The sequence below is a fragment of the Macaca thibetana genome, chromosome 4 (genome assembly GCF_024542745.1).
Source record: "Macaca thibetana thibetana isolate TM-01 chromosome 4, ASM2454274v1, whole genome shotgun sequence".
In the NCBI taxonomy this organism is placed as follows: domain Eukaryota; kingdom Metazoa; phylum Chordata; class Mammalia; order Primates; family Cercopithecidae; genus Macaca; species Macaca thibetana.
In genome coordinates, this window is record NC_065581.1 from 97,114,923 (window position 1) to 97,138,980 (window position 24,058).

Below are 24,058 nucleotides of genomic sequence, written 5' to 3' on the forward strand. Positions count from 1 at the left end.
GCCTCCACATCACACAGTGTGGGTGTCTAGGTAGGGCAGGGTCCCAGGAAAACAGTGTGTCTTCCTCTCTTCTAGCTGGGTGGTGTGGTTTTGGGAGGTACTGAGAACATCTTGGAAATCCTCACTTGAAAAGTGAGGCTGGGGAAGGGGAACGTGTTTTTCCTGTCTCCTGGGGAGCTTGACATGGTTGGGACAGGTCTAGTCACCACCCATGAGTCTGTCCCTAGCTTCCACTCTGTCCTGGTCTAACTAGTCTGTGATTTATAGGGGGCAAACCTGGTGTGGGACAAGAGGGCTCCTTTAGCTTCTGTGTAAGGAAGATAATTCCTGGAGTACATAGGAGGGAACAAGGTCTGGGCTGTGGTATCGTTTTAAATTATAACTTCCAGCTATGTAGAAATATAGCATGTTGGCCTCTGCTTGTGTTTTTTCCCGGGCCTTCCCAATGTTAGCGGTAGGTCTGTACAGAAGTATTGAACTCTGAATATGAAAAAAAATTTTAGGAGTACCTTAATGGAATGTTTTTGCTTATTTTTTTTATGTATGCCCTAGAGTAATAACTTGTAAAAGTCCATGTTTGAAGTAACCAAGGGATCTTATTGTCAGTCTTATTCTAAGTTTCAAAAAAGTATATGTCAGTTTGTTTTAAAAATTGTTTTATTATTAATATTATTTTTGCTTGACAAATGATTATATACATTTATGGTATATAATGTAATGTTTTCATATATGTATAAAATGTGGAATGACTAAATCAAGCTAACATATCTATCATCTCTCTTAGCTATCTTTTATTTTTTTTTTTTTTGAGACAAGGTATGGCTTTCTCACTCAGACTGGAGTGCAGTGGAGGTACCTTGGCTCACTACAACTTTTACCTCCTGGGCTCAAGCGATTCTCCCACCTCAGCCTCCCCAGTAGCTGGGATTACAGATGCATGACACCATGCCTGGCTAATTTTTCTATTTTTTGTAGAGACAGGGTTTTGCCACATTGCCCAGGATGGTCTCCGACTCCCGAGATCAAGTGATCCACCTGCCTTGGCCTCCCAAAGTGCTGAAATTACAGGTGTAAGCCACCATGTCCAGCTTTACCTATCATTTTTTATGTGAGACATTTTAAATTTACTCTCTTAATTATTTTGAAATATACATTATTATTAACCATAGTCATGCTGATATGCAATAGGTCTCAAAATCTATTCCTATTGTCTACTATTGTCTATCTAAATCTTCATACCCTTTTACCAGCAATTCTTCTTTCCCTCCCTCCCCAACCCTCTAGTAGCCTATGGTAAGCATCTTTCTACTCTCTACTTTTGTAAGTTCAATTTTTTTAGTCTCCACATATAACAGCTTAACTTTTCCACATATAACAAGAGATCTGAGGCAGGTGGATCACTCAAGCTCAGGAGTTGGAGACCATCCTGGGCAACATAGCAAAACCCTGTCTCAACAAAAATTACAAAAACTAGCCAGGCATGGTGGCATGCACCTGTAATCCCAGCTACTGGGGAGGCTGAGTTGTTGTATGTGGAAACTAAAAAAAATGAACTTATAGAAGTAGGGAGTAGAATGTGGCATATTTCTTTTTGTGCTTAGCTTATTTCATTTAGCATAATGTTCATCAATTGCACCCATGTTGTCATAAATGACAGGATTTTCCCCTTCTCTAAAGCTGAATAGCATTCCATTGTGCATATACACTACCATATTTTCTTTATCCATTCATCCATTGAAGGAACTCTTATGTTGATTAGTCATAGCTTGACTATTGTGAATGATGCTATAGTGAACATGAAAGTGCAGATATCTCTTTGATGTACTGATTTCAGTTCCTTTGGATATATATACCCAGAAGTGGGATTAGTGGATTATATGAGAATTCTATTTTTAGTTTTTTTTTAGAAATTTCCATACCATTTTCTGTAACAGTTATGCTAATTTAAATTTCCACCAACAATGTAAAGAGTTCCCTTATCTCTGCATCTTTGTTATCTTTCATCTTTTTGATAAAAACCTTTCTAGCAGACGTCAAGTGATATCTCACAGTGGTATTAATTTTCCTTTCCCTGATGATTAGTGATGCTGAGCATTTTTTGATATACCTGTTGGGCATTTATGTGTCTACTTTTGAGAAGTATCTATTCAGATCCTTTACCCCCCAACCTTTTTTTGAGACAGGGTCTCGCTCTGGAGTGTGGTGACACAATCATAGCTTACTGCAGCCCCAACCTCTGATATGGTTTGGCTCTGTGTCCTCACCCAAATCTCATCTCAAATTGTAATCCCAACGTGTCAAGAGAGGGACCTGATGGGAAGGTGATTGGATCATAGGGGCAGTTTCTCCCATGCTGTTCTTGAGATAGTGAGGGAGTTCTCACAAGAGCTGATGGTTATTTTAGAAGTGTTTGGAAGTTCCTTCTCTGCAGCACTTCTCTCTCTCCTGCTGCCATGTAAGACATGCCTTGCTTCCCCTTCACCTTCTGCCATGATTGTAAGTTTCCTGAGGCCTCCCAGCCACGTGGAACTGTGAGTCAACTAAACCTCCTTTCTTTATAAATACCCAGTGTCAGTTAGTATCTTTATGGCAGTGTGAAAATGGACTAATACAACCACCCAGATTCAATGGACCCTCCCACCTCAGGCTACTGAGTAGCTAGGACTACAGGTACACACCACCAGACACAGCTAATTGTACTTTTTGAAGAAATGGGGTTTTGCCATTTTGCCCACAATGGTCTTGAACTCCTGGACTCAAGTGCTGTGTCTGCCTTGCCTCCCAAATTGCTGAGATTATAGACATGAGCCACTGTGCCCGGCCTTTTGCCTATTTTTAAATTGAGTTATTTGTTTTCCTTCTGTTGAGATGTTTGAGATTCTTATATATTATGGATATTAACGTCTTATTGTATTATGTCTTGTAAATATTTTCTCCCATTCTATGGATTTATTTTGTTGTTTTTTTTGTTGTGCAGGCACTTTTTTAGTTTGATGTAATCTGTTTGTCTATTTTTGCTTTTGTTGCCTGTTCTTTCAGGTTCATGTCCGAAAAAACTGTTGCTCAGACCAATGTCCTTGGAGCATTTTCTCTGTTTTCTTCTAGTAGTTTTACAGTTTCAGATCTTTAATATTTATGTCGTTAATCCATTTTGGGTTGATTTTTGTATGCAGCTTATTTTGTAAATTGAACAAGGTTAGAGTTTTATTCTTTTACATGTGGATATTTAGTTTTCCCAACACTGTTTATTGAAGAAACTGTTCTTTCCTCATTGTGTATTCTTGAAATCTATGTCAAAAATAAATTGATTATACATGTTTGGATCTATTTCTGGGCTCTCTGTTCTAATCCATTGGCCTATATGTCTGGTTTTTGTTTGTTTGGTTGGTTTTTGTTTTTGTTTTTGTTTTTTTTGAGACGGAGTCTTGCTGTCGCCCAGGTTGGAGTGTAGTGGCGCAATCTCAGCTCACTGCAACCTCCGCCTCCCAGGTTCATGCCATTCTCCTGCCTCAGCCTCCCGAGTAGCTGGGACTACAGGCACCTGCCACCACGCCTGGCTAATTTTTTATATTTTTAGTAGAGACGGGGTTTCAACGTGTTAGCCAGGACGGTCTTGACCTCCTGACCTCATGATCCACCCGCTTTGGTCTCCCAAAGTGCTGGGATCACAAGCGTAAGCCACCGCGCCTGGCGTATTTTTTTTTTTTTTTTGCTAGTACCATGGTGTTTTAATAACTACAGCTTTGTAGTAAATTTTGAAATAAAAAATTGTGATGGCTTCCATCTTTGTTCTTTTTGCTCAAGATTGTTTTGGTTATTAAGGGTATTTTGTGGTTGAATATAAACTTAGGGACTGTTTTTCTATTTCTGTGAAAAATGACACTGAATTTTCATTGCATTGAATTTATAGATTGCTTTGGGTAGTATGGACATTTTTACAATGTTGATCCTTTAAATCTAAAAATATGGGATATCTTTCCATTTATTTGTGTTTTCTTCAATTTCTTTCATTAGTTTTTTATAGCTTTCAGAATACAGGTCTTTTATCTCCTTAGTTAAATTTTCACCTAAGTATTTGAGTTTTTTGTTGCTATTGTAAATGGAGTTGTTTTCTTAATTTCCTTTCCAGGTAGTTCATTATCAGAATATATAATGCTACTTATTTTTGTATGTTGACTTTGTATCTTGTAACTTTCCTAAATTTTTAAGAAGTTTTAACATTTTTTGGTAGAATGTGCCATAGTTTAATGGGAACATTTTTATTTTTTAGGGGAATATAAAGTATTTGTGTGCCTTACAATTAATGGCATTTTGAGTTTAATGATACATGATGGATCACTAGTCTCATGTTTTCTGAGCTAGTGCAATGCCATGGGTGGAAGCCATGAGGACCTTGTGGCTTCAAAGTTTCCATAACTGACATTAGGATGTGGACACTGCTGAGGCATCTTTTGGTGGAGAATAGCACAATAGCCCTTCCTTACTGTTGCGGGTCAAGAACAAAGTGAGAAAATGACTTGTCAACATACCAGCAGGGCATGGTTAGTGGGATAGCCATTCAAGCATGCCTGGGAGAGTCTGAGCCTTTGTGGAAGCATTAATATATCGGGAAAAAGTCCCACGCTGAACAGTGTCCACCCTGAAAGAGACTTTCAATTAATTATAAAGTTACCAAATAATACGGGAGAGCATATATTACCAAATATAAATATATTATAAACAAAATAATTCAAATACTTCTCTATTCATTTATAATCTATATCCAATAAGTCCTGATACTTGGAAAAGGCAATAAGCGGTCCAACAGGTTTGCATAAAGAGACCTGGGGGCTGGGTTTGGTGCCCTTTGTCCTCCCCACTCTGAGAGAGGATGAGGGAGGTGACAGACCATTTGTCTCTTATGCCAGACAAGGAGTGCAGTAGTACTTCTGAGCACAGGTTCATCTTAGGCATGAGAAAATGGCTCCTTACCTGGAAAGTAATCCCTCCCTCCCTCCCTCCCTCCCTCCCTCCCTCCCTCCCCCTCCCTCCCTCCCTCCCTTCCTTCCTTCCTTCCTTCCTTCCTTCCTTCCTTCCTTCCTTCCTTCCTTCCTTCCTTCCTTCCTTCCTTCCTTCCTTCCTTCCTTCCTTCTTTTGAGACAGAGTCTCGCCGTGTTGCCCAGGCTGGAGAGTAGTGATGCCATCTAGGCTCACTGCAACTTCCGCCTGTCGGGTTCAAGCGATTCTTGTGCCTCAGGCTTCCGAGTAGCTGGGATTACAGGCACACGCCACCACGCCTGGCTAATTTTTGTATTTTTAGTAGAGATGGGGTTTTGCCATGTTGGCCAGGCTGGTCTTGAACTCCTGACCTCAAGTGATCCACCTGCCTCAACCTTCCAAAGTAGTGGGATTACAGGCATGAGCCACCATGTCCAGTCCGTCTGGCTTCTTTCTAATTCCAAGTTATCAGGTCTCAGTACATTATAGCAGTCTACATAAGTTGCAAAAATAAACTTCCTGATTCCCAAGCACATCATGTTTAATGAGCCATCCTGGACACTGAATTTCAAAAGGATTAGAAATTTATTTCTGGGTCTCTTTATGAGAGGAATGAGCAAGAGCCTATGCAACTATTTCAAGAGGAGATTCAGTCTTTAGAGATCTTTTGGTAATAAAATGATCACACACTAACTCTTAGGCAATCATATTGAGACTTATAATGCTATGACTGAGGAAAAGTAAACATACTGCTAAATGGTTGAACCTTCATGCTTAAAAAGCACGAAGTTCTAAACAGATTTACTTCATTTTTATTTCCATTCCTACTTTCAGAAATAAGTGAAATGTTTGAGTAAAGCCAGATTTGAGGGGTCTTTTTCCCTTCTCTGCCACAAAATTTGCTGGATAAATTGCCTCCTTAGTAGATTTATATTTGGGTTGCCAGATAAAATACAGGACATACAAATATTGCATAGGACATACTTATACTAAAAATTATTTGTTGATTATATGTAATTAAAATTAAACTAGGTGTCTTTTTATGGTAAATAGGGCCATCTTGATTTATATGTACTTTGTATGGCTATTCTTATTTGCCACACAAGTTTTTAAGAGACGCAGCATTTCTGGATTAGTTGACTATTACTGTCAATAACTCATAATATTAAAATTTAATAATCTTGTCAGTTTATTAATTTATAAGATGGATTCTTGGTGCTTTGGGCCCAAATATTCTGTAACTATAGCATGTTAAAAGCAGACCATCCTTTTTTTCTGATGAATCAGAGTTGTTTATTTAATTATTGAAATGTTATCCTCAACAGTTACCAAATGCCTGGCAAGGTAAGGTTCAAGCTGGCTTTTTTTTTTTTTTTTTTTTTGTAAGTCAGAAGACCTCTCCAAATTTTTTTTGTATTATAATTTTATATTATAAGACTAGCTTTTCTTCCATTTTGGAAGTCAAATCAAGAATGATGGAGATCTGAAATTTTGAATCATTTATGAGTACTATGATTTATTGACCCCCAAATCAGATGATTGCTCTACTGTTTGCATAGATGACCTTAGATTTGGATGTACTTTAACACCTTCTGAGAATTACCAGACACAGTGCTTGAATAAACATCAGATTTTTGAAAACTGTATAAGCTGAGTGTTATTGGTTTTATTTGGCTCATTTCACTTTCATTTTTACATGATGATTGCCTACAGAGCTGAATATGGATATTAAAATGTGATAGGGAATGTGTGAGTGAGTGTGTGTGTGTGTGCATGTGTGCACTGAGGAATGCTGTATACTGAGTGAGAAAGAAAGACAAAAAAAATCCTGCAGACATCCAATCCTGATTCTTAGAAACAGGAATTGGTAGAACACATGGATCAGTCATGGGTAACCCTAACCATTGTCAAAGTGCGTGCTTAAGTGGTGTCTGGTAGAAGGCAGAACAAATAAAGAGATAGGTGGTTTACTTGACATTCTGTTCGCCAGAGATTTGCATTAACTGGCATGTGTGGACGTATTCCACAGAGCAACAGTTGACATTTATAATGATGACCCTGAGACATGGTAAATGCTGTGTGAATTATCAAAGAAAAATGAAAACCTGTTAGTGCAAATCAGATGTTAAGTGCATTTTATTGTGTTTTTTAAATTAACGTTGACTCTTTACATAGAGCACATATATTTTTGCTTTAATCAGGATAATTATGCTTTCTGACCAAATCAGATGACACAAAGGGGATTGTAGAAATTTAACACACACTTGCTCATTACCTGCTGTGTAATAAGCTATGGGCAAACATTGATAGACACGATTTTATGTCCTCAAGAAATTCATAATTACGGGAGACAGAGAACCATATGGTTTTTATAAAGTGTAACAGTACCCTAATGTACATACAAATACAATGGAAACCATAGTGTAGAAGTGATTGATAAAAGAGAAGTCAAAGATTTATTACTGATAAGTTAACATTTGAATTGCACATTGAAGAACAAGTAAGCTTTCTCTAGCTAAATAGAAAGTTTACTGTCATGTCCCAGAATAGGGATTTTATGTACTTTGTCCCTTCTTTTCTCCATCATCTCCTCATTTCTGGGACTGACAGTAGATACATTAGATAGTGGAGGATGAAGTTTGATATGCTTTAAGAAATACTACTCTGAATACCCTGGGTCCTCCTTTCAATTGTTATTTGAGTGTCAGAGTGGGCACTGGAGTAATGTGAAAATCTATCACCTCAAGTTGAGGAGAAAGACCTGGAAATTAAATAAGGGATTCAGAAAAAATCATATTGGCCTATAGGATTATTTGCTTTGTTAAATAATCTGTTTTTATTGTTTTAAAGTAAAATTACTTTGGATTTCTCTTGGTATTTCCAAATTATCTATCTTATGGACAGAAGATCTTACAGAGCAAAGCAACCCTCAGCAATGACAAGGGTCACAATGGCTCAGGTTTTATTTCTCCTCAAGTAATCTTCCATACAGCCTGCTTGTTAATAAATAGTTAATTATTTGGGCAGCTGCTAATTCTGCTTGAGCCCACCAGTGGATACAAGACATTGGCATTTTGCAGCTGCATTTTGCCCTGGGTGGGAATGTCGATGCAGAGTTCAGGACAGGTAGGGTAGCCTCTTCAGTCAGTCATAAATCAGGACAATCCAGGCCCAATACTAGACTCAGAGTTTGTCATCATTGATTACATAAACCAAAGATCAATCAATTCCCCCGTGTCTGGCTCTGTGAGTGCAAAGAAATTAACAATGGTCAATTTGTTTATTTTTATCAGTTATTATTTTCATGCTAATGGAATGATGATAAAGACACTGGACTGGGCACATGTGTCTGGATTCTGGTGCAACCTGTGCTATTCACTGACTGTACAACTTTAGGCAACTATCTTAGCCCTTCTGGACTTCATTTTCTCCATAGTATATGGACTAAATGATCCTCACAATTTTTTCCAGTTCTAGAATGCTAGGAATTTTTTGTCAATTTTTAAATTTTGTGGATACATAGTAGGTGTATACATTTATGGGGTAAAAGAAATGTCTTCATACAGGCATGCAATGTATAATAATCACATCATGGAGAATGGGGCATCCATCCTTTCAAGCATTTATCCTTTATGCCGTGAATAATCTAATTATACTCTTTTTGTCACTTTAAAATGTACTACTAAGTAATTATTGACTGTAGTCACCCTGTTGTGCTATCAAATAGTAGATCTTATTCATTCATTTTATTTTTTGTACCCATTAACCATCCCTACCTCCTTCCAACCTCTCCACCTACTCTTCCACCATCCTTCTACTCTCTCTGTTCCATGAGTTTAATTATTTGATTTTTAGATCCCACAAATAAAGAAGAACATGCAATGTTTGTCTTTCTGCGTCTGGCTTATTCTACTTAACATAATGACCTCCAGTTCCATTCATGCTGCTGCAAATCTCATTTTATTATGTTTGAAATCTGTTAATGAACAGTTAGGTTGTTTCCAAATCTTGACTATTGTGAGCAGTGCTACACCAAACATGGTAGTGCAGATATCTCTTTAATAAACTGATTTAATTTCATTTGGGTACATACCCAGCAGTGGGATTGATGGGTCATATGGGAGCTCTATTTTTTGTTTTTGAAGAAAGCTCCAAACTGTTTTCCATGGTGCTTGTACTAACTTACATTCCCACGAACAGTGCGTGAGGGTTCTCTTTTCTTCACATCCTCTCCAGCATTTGGTATTATCTGTCTTTTGGATGAAAGCCATTTGAACTGGGGTAAGATGATATCTCATTGTAGTTTTGACTTAACATTTCTCTAATGATCAATGACATTGAGCACCTTTACATATGCCTGTTTGCCATTTGTATGTCTTCTTTTGAGAAATGTCTATTCAAATCTTTAGCCCATTTTTAAATCGGGTTATTAGATTTTTCCCAATAAGGTGGTTTGAGTTCCTTATATATTCTGGCTATTAATCCCTTGTCAAAAGGGTAGTTCGCAAATATTTTCTCCCATTCCGTGGGTTGTCTCTTCACTTTGTTGATTGTGTCCTTTGCTGTTCAGAAGCTTTTTAACTCGATGTGATCCCATGTAATCCCATTTTTGCTTTGGCTGACTGTGCTTGTGGAGTATTCCTCAGGACATTTTTGTCCAGACCGATGTCCTGGAGATTGACCTCAATGTTTTCTTGTAGTGTACTAGGATTCTTAAAAGCCACTTTTACAGATATCTATGTACATAAACAAATATATTTATGCCTTTTCATTTTAAAATAGATTTTAAATTTATTTTACTAAAATACTGAGTTATCAGTGTGTAAGTTTACAACATTATTCAATGAAAATAATGTGCTTTTTCAAGAACTACATAATTCCAAACAAAATACATTTGAGGGCATAAGGAGAGAGGCACCAAAATCTACCTCTATGCTCCCCTTTCATCCAAGACATAAAAGAAAGCAGCACTAATCATTTCTTCTGCTAACCCCAGTAAGTAACCAATGCAGAACACTTTGATGTGTTTGACAGACAATTTCCAAATGTGATTTTTAATCCAGAGTCACAGAGCTACCTGGTTCCTTCTCCAAAATTTCTCATGTGGAAACATATTCACATGCACACACACTGAAAGCCTCCCTTGCTTGCTACTTAATCACATTTCCTAAATGACTGTCCTACAGCCGTTAAGTTTATTAATGGAACCCCAAACAAAGGAATTTATCTTTCATAATAGCACCAAAGAAAAATTGCCAAAATTAAACCTTAGAATTTTTTTAAATGACATATCAAAATTCCACACATATACATGTGTGGAATTATTTAAGGTAATTATTGATATCAAAGAACTCACTACTGCCATTTAAAAAATTGTATTCTGGTTGTTTTGTAAATACCTTCTTCCTTCCTTCCTTCCTTTCTTTCTGTCTCTTTTTGTGGTTTGATGGTTTTCTGTAGTGGTATGTTTTGAATCTTTTACGTTTCTGTTTTGTGTATCTGTGGAGTTTTGCTTTTCGGTTACCATGAGGCTTACATTGAACATTGTACACTTAGTCTACTTCAATCTGATAATAGCTTAAGTTTAATTAAGTACAACAATGCTACACTTTTACACTGTCTTCCAATTTTACATTTTTGATGTTTGAATTTACATCATTTTATAATATGTATCTGTTGAAAATTTATTTCAGTTACAGTTTTCATTAATGTGTTTTCACCCTTGAACTGGAGATAAAATTACTTTATGTACCACAATTACACTTTAAGGGCATTCTGAATATTGCTCTGTATCACTTATACTATTGGGTTCTATGCTTCTGTAAGTTTATTCTATTAATCAGCAGTCTTTCATTTCAATTTAACTCTTTTCCTATTTAGAAAAAAAGTGCAGCTCATTGCAAGCACTCATTTAATTTTACATAAACACATTCTTTGAGGCTGAAACAAATCTAACTGATTTTCAATGTAAAAATAAAATATAAAAACTGTTCTTGGAAGTATTTCTAAACAGAACTAACTTCAGAATCATCTAAATAATCAGAATCAACTATTTTGGAAAAATAAGATTTATCAAATGAAAAATCAGATTTATCTTCAGCCAACAACTGTTTGAGAGCCATGTTAACATCACTTGTAGGAATGCTACATTTTCTAGTATTTGACGTTTTCAACTATTGAGAATTATTACATTTTGTAAATGGAAATATCACTACTAAAAATGGAATTCTATCAACCGAATGACATCTTTTTTTCCAAAGTCGATAGGCTAGAGCAATGTGAAAATAATAATAAAAGTGAGATATTTTGTGGCAAAGTTATCTCAGGGTAAATGCTGTAGCCATAATCACCACTGGACAGTATTCTTAGGGCTAAAGAACTCTCAGCTGGAAACCATCATTCTTAGCAAACTATCACAAGAACAGAAAACCAAATACCGCATGTTCTCACTCATAGGTGGGAACTGAACAATGAGATCACTTGGACTCGGAAAGGGGAACATCACACACTGGGGCCTATCATGGGGAGGGGGGAAGGGGGAAGGATTGCATTGGGAGTTATACCTGATGTAAATGATGAGTTGATGGGTGCTGACGAGTTGATGGGTGCAGCACAGCAACATGGCACAAGTATACATATGTAACAAACCTGCACGTTATGCACATGTACCCTAGAACTTAAAGTATAATAATAATAAAAAATAAATTTAAAAAAATTACAGAATTATAGCATACACAGATAACATTCATGTAATACAAAAGATCATATTGTAAATTAAAACTTGAGAAATTTAAAAAAGTTAAAGAAAAAAAGAAAAAATAATGTAATCTGGAATCAATTATTAAATTTTAATTTATATATATATAAAAAAAAAGAACTCTCTTGCAATTCCTGTAAGGCAGGCCTTATGGTGATAATCTCCCTTAGCTTTTGTTTGTCTGGAAATGTTTTGATTTCTGAAATATAAGTTTTCTGGGTAAAGTATTCTTGGTTCGCAGGTTTTTTTCTCCCCCTTCAACACTTTGAATGTATTATCACACTCTCTCCTGGTTTCTGCTGAGACATTCACTGATAGATGTATTGGGACTCCTTTGTATGTGATATATTTCTTAATTCTTGCTGCTTTCAGGATTTCTTTGTCTTTGATTTTTGGTAGTGTGATTATTATATATCTTGGTAAACTCTTTGGGTTGAATTTCACAGGTGACTTCTTACCTTTATGTACTTGAATTTTGTCTTCTTTCTTCAGATTAGGGATGCTTTTATTTATTATTTCTTTAAATATACTTTCTGGCCCTCATTCTCTTTCTTTTCCTTCTGGAATGCCAATTTTGTGTGGGTTAGGTCCCTTGATAGTATTCCATAATTCCCATAGGTTTCCTTCATTTCTTCTTTGTCTTTATTTTTTTCCCTCCTCTCTTGGGTAATTTTACATGTTCTACCTTTGAATTCACTGATTCTTTCTTCAGCTTGATTGAGCTGGCTGTTGAAGTTTTTCATTTACTTTTTACGTTAATCATTGTGTTCCTTAACTATAAAATTCCTGTTTATTTTTTACTTTTTTTTGTTTGTCAAACTTTTCATGTTGTTCATGTATTGTTATCCAAGTTGTATTTAATTTTTTATTTGAATATTCCTGAAGTTCATTGAACTTTTTAAAAGAAGATTATTCTGAATTTTATTTCTGTCATTTCATAGATCTCCCTTTCTTTGGGGTTTATTGTTGGAGCTTTGTTAATTTTTTTGTAGGTGTCATGATTTCCCGAGTCTTTGTAATCCTTTTGTCCTTGCCTTGGTGCTTACACATTTGCAGGGATAGCCACTTTTTCCAGCTTTTATAGGAGATTTTCTTTGGCAAGGATAGACCTTCACTAGTTAGTCTAGCCTGTGATTCTAGATGGACTGGCAAGCAAAGCTTTCTTTCAGGTTCTCTAGATGGCTGGGATAATACATTTGCTCTGAATTTGAGCTAGGTTACAGAGTGTATTTTCAGGCTAGAAGGCGCTGTCATTTGAGTTTAGAAATTGCACAGGGTTGCAGGAGGAGCCTTGAGGTTAAGTAAACAAGGATGGATTGACCAACTGCTAAGCTCAGTAGAAATGTACAATTGAGGTTTGCCTCCCTCCCTGGACAGGGTCTAGGGTTGAGTTTTGAGGTTGTGGGGAATACTGATTAAGCTTTCAGATGTGGCCTATCTAGATACTACTTGTTTGGAAATTCACTGCAGGAATTTTCTCCTTCCCAGGATAACAATTTGGGGTAGTGTGTAATGCTGGCTATAGAGGCTGACCATCCAGGAATTCAAGCAATGTAGCACTTCTCACCTTTTCTAGGAGTCACCAACTTGGTTTTGTGGATGAGCTATGCTGTTAGTTGGTACCTTTTATTGAGCACCACTGCTGTCAGGTACACTGTGCTTTCACAAAAATTGACACATTGTTCTCTGTGGCCTCTATCGATCGCTTTGTTTCTTCCCTGACCCCAGGGAATCTAGCCGTGCAGTTTTTCTGTATGTTCCCCATTCCCCATGAGATGAAAGCAAAGTGAGCTTCCTGGTAGGCATCTCAGAATGCTAGGGAAGCTGGAAGTCCACTTACTTGGTTCTCTTTTCCCACTGTAGAAACCTGGAGAATTCTCTCTGTGTAGCATTGTGTCAACTTGGAGGAGAAGGAACAGTAATGTGGTTAAAGTGAGATCATTTTTCCTGTCCTTTCAATGCAAGTTTTTATTTAGTTTTGTGGAACACACAGGTAATTCAGGTTGATTTTTACATGCTGAGGTTTCACCAGGTGCTTTGGTCTGTGGATAATTGCTACTTGATCTTCTGTGAGAGGGAGTGAAGCCTGGGACTTCCTGGGACCTCCTATTCCACCATCTTGCTGATAACACTGTCTGATATTATTTCTTGTTAATGTCAAGAAATTCTATGTGAAAGAATCTTTGGTTGGGAAGGCATGGCTTATTTGTCTTCTTGTCACTTCATTTTCCTCTCTATCCATAAAACATTGATCTTAAACTCTACCTGTATAAGATTAGCAAACTGTGCAGCTTGTATGAACAGCTTAGTTCAGTGATAAATGGTCATAAATGCTTTAGATATTTAGGATATCTGTAAAAACCTGAGTTGAGTTTATGTTTTTATGTCAAATTTACATTCACATAAGGGATATCTTTGACAAGTTAGTCCAATTACTTAGTTTATGATATTAATGAAGGAAAATATCTTAAAATCCACCCTGAGACTGAATGGCTGGCTGTGCTCTAAACCACTGCCCCATACCTGGCCAATCAGTTCACAAAAGATGACTTTGGCATAAATGGATCATAATCTGAAATACTTCATAGCGTAGAGATAAAGGACAGCATTTCAAGAAGACATCCCTAAGTTTAAATCCCAGCTCTGCTACCTACAAGCTATGTGATCTTAATTAAGCTTAAACTCTCTGAGATTCAGTTTGCACACCTGTAAAACTGTGTAATTGTAATGTATCTACCCCAGTTATTATCGTAGGGATTAAATTGTATGAGATAACATATACTGAGCATCTGGTATATGCCTGGCACATAACAGTCTCAATAAATGATAGCTATATTTTCTCTACTACATGTGGCTTCATTTTTAATCCAAGGATCAACATATTATTGCTAACTTGGACTCAGTCAGAGGTTCTTCCCATTAAAAAGAATGAATATTTTTGATTGGTTGATTAGTTAGCTTAATCATTTAGACTTTCCAAATGATGAATTCATATCCCCACATTACAAATATAATTACATTATGGAGTCTCTAAATTTAATGTCAAATATATTCACTTTAGTGATTGTCAAAAGTAGTCAGGACAGTTACTATACTTAGTTTTTTGAAACTGTCCACTGTCTTTTTGATAGGAAAGCAGATAAAAATAATTAAATACATAATGACTTATGTTAAAAATGGAATGAAAATCTCTGTCTTTGATACACTATTCTATAAAAAAGTGTATGTGTGATGAACAAAGAATAAAGTTATTAAAATTGAACACAAGTTATGCCAAGTGAAGTTTACATTTTGTATTTTTAGGGAAGTATTAGAACGTAATCAGTGGGCACAAGTCAAATGGCTAATATAAATTCTCTTAGAGAAGTAGTAAAATTTACCTTCAGAAAAGCTCATTTTGGAGGCTGATTTGCATTTGTAAATAACTCTTTTTGCTCAAGCGTGATTTTCTCATTATTGAAACCACTAAGTTGTGACGAACTGGAAGGGCTGATATTTATGAAACTCCCATAGACATTGGTATGTGCTATCCTCTTAACGAGAGCAGAGCTTTTTTTGGTGTGGAGGTAGCAGTTTGGCATCTAATTATTTAAAAATTAGCAAATCCTCATTAAACAGCTGCTTTTCTTTTTGTTGACTTGTGTGAGATGCCAAACAACTCCATTCTTTGCCTAGAAGATTAAGATTTTCAATCTGATTTTTATTGCAGGCTTAATTTTAATGTATAATCATCCATGTAAATAAATCCTAGAGACTAGTGGTGTTCAAAATAATTAAAAAGATGTAGAAGAAAATATATTCACACTTAGTACTAGAGTAATAAAATAGTAAGCCTAAGGCACTTTGTGTGGTTCTACAACCTATGTTAATTTCACCTACAGTCCATTGTGGATTACTTTTAAAGACTTGGCAGTAATAGACAAACAGATATACATATGCAAATATTTCAGGATAAATATAAAAGTGATAAAAATGGATGGAAGTCTCATACTTTCAAGTATATTTATACTTAAATCTATCTAAATCAGAGTAGTCATAGCCTTTGTACTGAGCTTTTATGAGTGAAATTGCTGGTGTTAGAAATTTAAACAGATCCAGTAAATGGTACCCCTCTTCTCTACGTGAATTTGGAACTATGTAAAAGGCAGACAGAGTAGGGAATGTGGGGTTAAATATCACCTTTATTAATTATAAAGTGGTTATTGAAGTAGGTTGCCTGTATCTATGGGATACTGGGCTTTCCAAATGTGAATTCCAGAATTTGGCCTCCTAATCATGGCAGCACTAGACCACTAGAGAAAGAGAAGGAACTGGACTTTGCATGCCCAATTTTTTTTTCCTACAAATTCACCAACCTAATAAGGTATTCCATCCACCTATGTTTTGCTCATTGTTGTATGTCTAGTATGTAGAACAGAGCTTGGCACCAAATAGATGTATAATAAACTAATAAATAAGGAAATGATTTTAAAAGGCTGAAAGAGTAGGTACAAACCAGGTTGTCAAGGCTTAGTATCTTACTGTGGTTTCAGATTGTTTTCTGTAGGCCATGGAGAGCTCACTAAAGGTGTGTACATAGCGGGGAATGTGGACATTTTGCCTTTTAGAAAGACTGCTTCAGCTGCTGTTTGGAAATTGGATCTAAGTCCAGCAAGAATATTGGAAATTCGACCACATTAGGAGGTTATTTCAAATAGTACAATCACTGATATAAAATTTTATTATAATTTATCCACAGATTCCCTATTTTGTCAGTAAGGAAGTAAACAAGTAAACAACCGCTAAAATAACTCTCTAACAACAGCAGACCCTCATGAGAACACTAGGCAGCAGAAGCTTCTTTAGCAGTAAAAGATATATGGATATTCATATTTTGTTCCATGATCTTTAACATTAAATAAATAAACTTAATATTTAAGTCTCCTTCTGCATTCCTAGAAGATGTTATTCAGATATCCATCTCCCTGCAATACTGTCAGTGCAGCTCAACAAAGTCAATTCCATTAGCATAAATGTTCCTGACTGAATGAGGACAAATCCCATCTTTATTGTTAATCACACTTTAGATATGGAAAAGTGATACTATTCAGGAAAATAAGGAGAGGAGAGGTTGCTGCCATAAAAATCCCCATGCATGTTACTCTAGCTTTTACCACCCTAATTTTGCTTCATTTCCCCTAGCCTTAACTCAGTTACATTTCTTAAATTATTATTCAGAATCATCTGTCTTTTCCACTGACATGTAAGCTTCATGAAAATAGACTTCATCTTTTGTTCACAGCTGTCCCAATACCTCAAGCAGTGCCTTATAGGAGGTGCTCAGTAAATGTCGGTGAATAAAAAATGAATGAAGCACAGAGGCAGAGCAGGGTGCAGGCTGACTTAAGCTGTGACCTGAGCCATTTCCCTTGAGTTCTCCTTTTTCTAATTTCCCTTTTCAATGGATATATATCCTCAGACACGTGGCAAGTTGGCTATAGCAGTTTCTTACTGGCAACACTGAGGGGAAGATAGAGGTACTTCCAGAATCACTCACGTAGAAGCAAAAAAGTTTCTCAGAGGTGCCCAGTAGACCTTGACAGGAGCCCTTCTAGTGAAGTGATTTGGGTTAAACGAATGGAAAGAGTGAATGTTAATAAGAAAAAAATAGCTAGTAGAGAAAACTCTAATGATGAGTTTTGCTGAAAAACAAACCAGAAAAATTTAGCTGGGAGGAGGATTTGGAGTCAGTAAGGGTGGTGGTGTTTTTCTTCATTGTGAAAAAAATAGTGCACTGTTCTACTACTGTAAAGAACATCAGATAATTTTAGAAGGAAAAGCAGATAATTTCAGGAGCAAAGTCCTCGAACAGGCAAGAGAGGATACAATCCAATAAATAAATGAAAGTGGTAGTCATCCCTAACAATAGAAAGAAAGCAGAGTTTATGGCTACGTAAATGAATATGTACTGGTGGGACGATGAACTAGTCTTTCCTGATTGCTTCTACTTTCCCAGTGAAATAAAAACCAAGGTCATCAGCTGAAGTGGGGAATGGAGGAGAGGGTATTGGAGACTAGAAGAGAAGAAATTATAAAGTTGTTATCAGAAAGTGTGAATTTTCTAGAACTGCTGAGCAATGCTGAAGTCCTGCTTTTGAAATTTTGGTCATAAATTTAAAGTATGACTGGTCAGCTAGGTGTGGTAAACCATGCAGTAGGCAAAAATGGGTTAATTTGGACCTGTGTTTTGAGTTTAGTATGTGGAGAAAGAAACTAAGGAAATGGTGCATGTTTTCAAAGGAAAGAGTATGGTGATGGACCATGGACTCTAAGCCAGGAAAAGGAGATGTGAGAATATGAAGGGGGTGATGGGCAGCATAAATTAGTGAGATCAATAGACTCCATGTGCCGGCAAATTAAAGAATTGTATGTATGTTCCAGTGTAATAAGGCTGGATAGAGAGGAGAGAATTAGGTAGCTGGGATCTATAATGCCCGGGCTTCTTTGTATGAGAAACAGAACACTTGCTACTAATTTTAAATATTTCCATTTTCAATTCAATAACTTATAAGTCCTTTAAATTTTTTCATGTAAACATTTAAACACTACTTACACAATTAACGAATTATTAGCAAATCAAACTGTGTTAATTTTATAAATAAGTTTGTCTTAAACATTTAGATGTGGATTTCAAACACAAATATCCTTAAATATTAGGGGAAAACATGATGTAACATATTAAGTTTCTTAAGTGCTTTTGCTATCTTAAACATATACACCAATTATTTCAATGATAAACATTTATTATTTCATATGCTACTTCAAAGTTGCAAAATTTGGGGTTTGTTTCATCTCTTTATTATATTGTACTTCTTTCTCTACCTCTTTAAGGTGTCATTAACCACGCCAGGTCCAAAACAAAAAGGATGTTTCAGACCAGCTGAGATTTTCATTTCTGAGCTACTGAATATTTGATTCTTGGTTGGGCTAGAGAACTGTCAAGCAGTCAAGCATTCCCAAAGCAGCAACACAGTGGCTAACAGGGCCACAAATATTACTACTGCACCTGTGAGCTTGGCTTGCCACATACCTCCGTAGTTTCAGTTGGTAAAAAAAAACAATGAGCCCAAATGGAGTCAGAAAGCAAAAGCAAGTGGCATGGTGTTGGCTCCCTGCAATACCAAAAGATGGCACCAAACCAGAGAGACCAGATGACTAACTGTATGAGTGGTTGGCCGCTCTGTTGTAGATGAGCCAACTTTAAACTACAACCAAGCAGTTTTATAGACTTACACAAAAGCCTGCAGCTGTACCGTAAGGGAGCGTCAAGATGAAAGTTCTGTGCTCAGCTGAAACTAGGGAGATGGATAGCAAACAGCCATGTAGCAATCTCCTGCAAGATGGGGATAAGAAACTCTCTGGCGGCTCCTCACCAGACTTATTACCCCTTGCTCTATGAAAAATGGCAGGACATTCTGCCAAGACTGGTTAGACTGCAGTCTACTAACTTATGTGGAAAAACTCAAGGTCACCAAGGCATTATGGTAGAGCCATTTCCTACAAGGATCTCGTTGTTACCTCAAACTGAAGCCTGTGGTAGTCAATGTTCAGTTGCCACTTGTATGGGACACTGTAAACCAGATCTCTCCTTGACATCTGATGATGTTTTTTCATTCCTATCGAGTATTTTTTTACAGATGTTCTTCCTTCTTCGCTGTTACTTTGTTGGTCATTTTCACGATTTCATTATTAATAGCAGGGTGATCCCAAGGATAAAGAGGTAATTTGGTGCAATGAAAATGTCTTTCAGGACATTGGGCTAATCCATTATTTGACCTCTCCTTGTTTCCTCTTCTTCTAACTAGACATTTTGAGTGGCTTTTAGATCAAATAATTTCTACCAGTTCTTTGCATAGTTTCTAGTGTTTATGACTTTCACATTTACCTGTTTACAACATTTGTTTCTTACACAGACAGAGGCAAATGCATATTTACTGGTTGAACCACATGAAAATTGCCATTTTTATAACTCAAAATGGCCAAATGTTGGCAATTTCAAGTTTTAATAATACATTTCATAGAGAAGCATATAAGTATAGAAAAAATAACATCCATAGAAAAGCCTGAAATTTATTAAAATTAAGTTAAAAAGGCAGTTATACCCTATTCTTGCCACTTTTCTTTGTTATTGTAACTATTCTAAAAATACACTTTATATTACTTTTCCTTTTATGAAACTTATTATAAACTAGTGGTTTTACATAGACTCAACTTGCTCCAAATATTTATATTTATTTTGGTATTCAAATTGTGGAAACAGCTTTCAAGTTCAAGTTCAAGTTCAACTTTAAGAAATTCCTTTGTTATTCAAGCACTTTTTTTTTGAGACGGTGTCTCGCACTGTTGCCTGGGATGGAGTGCAGTGGTGTGATCTCAGCTCACGGTAACCTCTGCCTTCCAGGTTCAAGCAGTTCTCCTTGCCTCAGCCTCCCAAGTAGCTGGGATTACAGGCACCTGCCACCATGCCCAGCTAATTTGTTGTTGTTGTTGTTGTATTTTTAGTAGAGATGGGGTTTCACTATGTTGGCCAGGCTGCTCTCGAACCCCTGACCTCATGATCCGCCCACCTTGGCCTCCCAAAGTGCTGGAACCACAGGCGTGAGCCACCGTGCCCAGCCTATTTAAGCACTTTTAAAAAAAGTATTATTGATTTTTCGAAACACCAATGTATTACAGACCCATCTGGATATATTCCTCATTCAAAACACAGATTTAGCCACTGTCACACTCACCTGGTTCCTTTGGAGGGAGAATGGTATTGGAGACTAAAATCTGGTAACTAAAATGCATATCAGATTATTGTAAGTGAAAACCATTCATGGGAAAAATGTTTCTGTTGTGAAGATATTACTTAAACTTTTAAACCCTTTTGTCTATACATCAGTTGTCCACTTCTTTGGTGACAATGAGATACTCGACATTAAGATGTCTGACATCTCAATGACTGTCTGACTGCCCACCGATGTAGCACATTACAGGATGTGACCTTAAGAAATGGTGGCTGGGCCGGGCGCGGTGGCTCACGCCTGTAATTCCAGCACTTTAGGAGGCTGAGGTGGGCGGATCACGGGGTCAGGAGATCGAGACCATCCTGTCTAACAAAGTGAAACCCCGTCTCTACTAAAAATACAAAAAACTAGCCGGGCGAGGTGACGGGCGCCTGTAATCCCAGCTACTTGGGAGGCTGAGGCAGGAGAATGGCCTGAACCCGGGAGGCGGAGCTTGCAGTGAGCCCGAGATCGTGCCAGGGCACTCCCAGCCTGGGCGACAGAGCGAGACTCCATCTCAAAAAAAAAAAAAAAAAAAAAAAAATTGGAGGGCAAGATCCTTCAGAGTGAGGATTTTGAGGAACTGAGCATCCAGGGATGAATAGAAAATTTGTGCAACACCATCAAGAATGATGATGAAATTAGCAGTAGAGAAGATGGTAAACCAGGAGATAAAATCTTCAGTGAGTTGAGAGGAGTGACTGAAGTTCTGTAGATGACTGTAACAAGATGGAATAGTGAGTTAAATTCATATATAATGTACATCCTAGGATTTGTGATCTTTGAGGAAGGAGGAAAAAGAGTTGATCTAAGAGAATACTTACATATCATATTACCAATATGGTAGGTGAAATGATATTTAATTGTGCTTATATTCATTTCTTTGATTAATAGTGAAGCTTAAAATATGCATTTGAATTTTAATTCTTTTATAAATTATTGGTTTATTATATTGTTGTCCATCTATTTTTTTATTGCTTTTTTTTTGAGACAGAGTTTTGCTCTTTTGCCCAGGCTGGAGTGCAGTGGCACAATCTCAGCTCACTGCAACATTCACCTGCTGGGTTCAAGCAATTCTCCTGCCTCAGCCTCCCCAGTAGCTGGGACTTCAGGTGTGTGCCACCATGACCGGCTAATTTTTGTATTTTTAATAGAGACGGGGTTTCACCATGTTAGCCAGGCTGGTCTCAAACTTCTGACCTCAAGTGATCTGCCCACCTCAGCCTCCCAAAGTGCTGGGATTACAGGTGTGAGCCACCACCCCCAGCCTATTTTTCTATTATTGATTCTTAACAGCATTTTTATATATAAGGGATGTTCAATTTTATCTGTCGTAGTTTCCTGGAATATATGTGTGCATGCATGTGGGTGTGGGTGTATGTATGTATGTATACAAAGGAATTTGTTATAGGAATTTGGCTCTCTGCAATTGTGGGAGCTAACCAGTCTGAATCTGATGTCGGAGCTTGAAATCCACAGAGCAGGCAGTTGGGACAGGAGGATGACTATAAGGTAGGACAGAGCAAGAACAAGATGGAACCCAAAGACAAAATCTGGAGTTCACTGGGACTAACAAAAGCCTGGGTCTGTTATTATTGCATGATATAGTGCCAAAACTTGGGTGAGGTAGATGTGGCTTCTAGGTTGCAAATTTAAATAAAAAAAAAAAATTGGAGGGCAAGATCCTTCAGAGTGAGGATTTTGAGGAACTGAGCATCCAGGGATGAATAGAAAATTTGTGCAACATCATCAAGAATGATGATGAAATTAGCAGTAGAGAAGATGGTAAACCAGGAGATAAATGATTTCTGGTTTGTGCAAGCATGGGGCAGTACTTACGCAAATCTAAGAGTGAGTGCCCCCTTAACTTTTATGTCCTAGGTGCCTGGCTTTTCTCACTCTAGTCCTGGTCCTGTCTCAGGTTTTGATGGTATCCTGCAGAAGCTGGGCACCTTTGTTATGGCCCAAGAGTCACATACACCTGGCCCAGGAGTCAGAGAAGGTGAAGGAGAAGGTGCAACAGTTGTAGGTCCAGCTGCTGCCTCCCTCATACCAACAAAGTGAACCAGCAGATAAGAGATAAAGTGTGTGAGCTACAAAATGTCTGTTGCTTCGCCTCCACCCCCAAATCTCATCCAAGCATCTCTCTGAAAATATATAAGAAAGGGAATTCCAGGAAGTGTAGTTCAGCCTTGCCAAGCTGACACATCACAAAGCCACCAGAGGGCAAAAATTAATTCCACTGAAATTCATCTAGTCATTCACTTAAACATCCAATAATTTTTTTGGAACTTAACTGTTTTATCTAGACTAATATATTAGAACAGGGGTCCCCAACCCTGTACCTGTCCATAGAACTGGCCCACACAGCAGGAGGTGAGTGGCGGACCAACTAAGCAAAGCTTCATCTGTATTTACAGCTGCTCTCTACCGCTCACATTAGCCTGAGCTCCACCTCCTGTCAGATCAGCAGCAGCACTGGATTCTCACTATCTATCATGAGATTGCATATGTGAGGGATCTAGGTTGTACGCTCCTTATGAGAACCTAATGCCTGATGATCTGTCAGGGTCTCCCATAACCTCCAGATGAGACCATCTAGCTGCAGGAAAACAAGATCAGGATTCCCAATGATTCTATATTATGGTGAGTTCTATAATTATTTCATTATATATTACAATTTCAAATAATAGAAACAAAGTGCACAATAAATGTAATGCACTTGAATCATCCTAAAACCATCCCCCACTCCACCTATGGTCCGTGCAAAAATTGTCTTCTGTGAAACCAGTCCCTGGTGCCGAAAAGGTTGGAGACTGCTGTATTAGAAGGGGAACTAAAAACGTTCTTTAAAAGTAATAAAATTTCTCTACTCACTAGTTATTAAGGTATATCGAAAAGCTATAGTTGATGTTACCACTATAGATAGAGATAGGCCAATTATTCTAGAGACATTGCAAAAAGATAACCATGTGTATATAAAACTTTTGCCTAAAATAAAACAGGTATTTTAAATAACTGAGCAAAACAATGATTTTTTTAACAAAGGATATTGGGACAATATTTTAGCCACTGGAAAAAAAATTAATCCTTAACTCCATCCTCATACAGAAATCTATCCCTTATGAATCACAAAATTTAAATGCAAAAAGCAACACAATAAAATTGTTAGAATTATTTTTCTAAGCATGTTATGACATAAAAACTATAAGTGTAAAATTGATTACATGAAACTTTGACTATGTCAACTACAAATTTTCACAATTAAAGAATACTATACGCAAAACTGAAAGATAAGTAAAAAATTCAGGAAATTATTTTAATTAAACATGGCAGACAAAATTGACCATCCTAATATGTATTTTTAAAAATATGATCTTTAAAATCAATAATCAACCATTATGGAAAACAGTATGGCGATTCCTCAAGGATCTAGAACTAGATGTACCATATGACCCAGCCATCCCATTACTGGGTATATACCCAAAGGATTATAAATTATGCTGCTATAAAGACA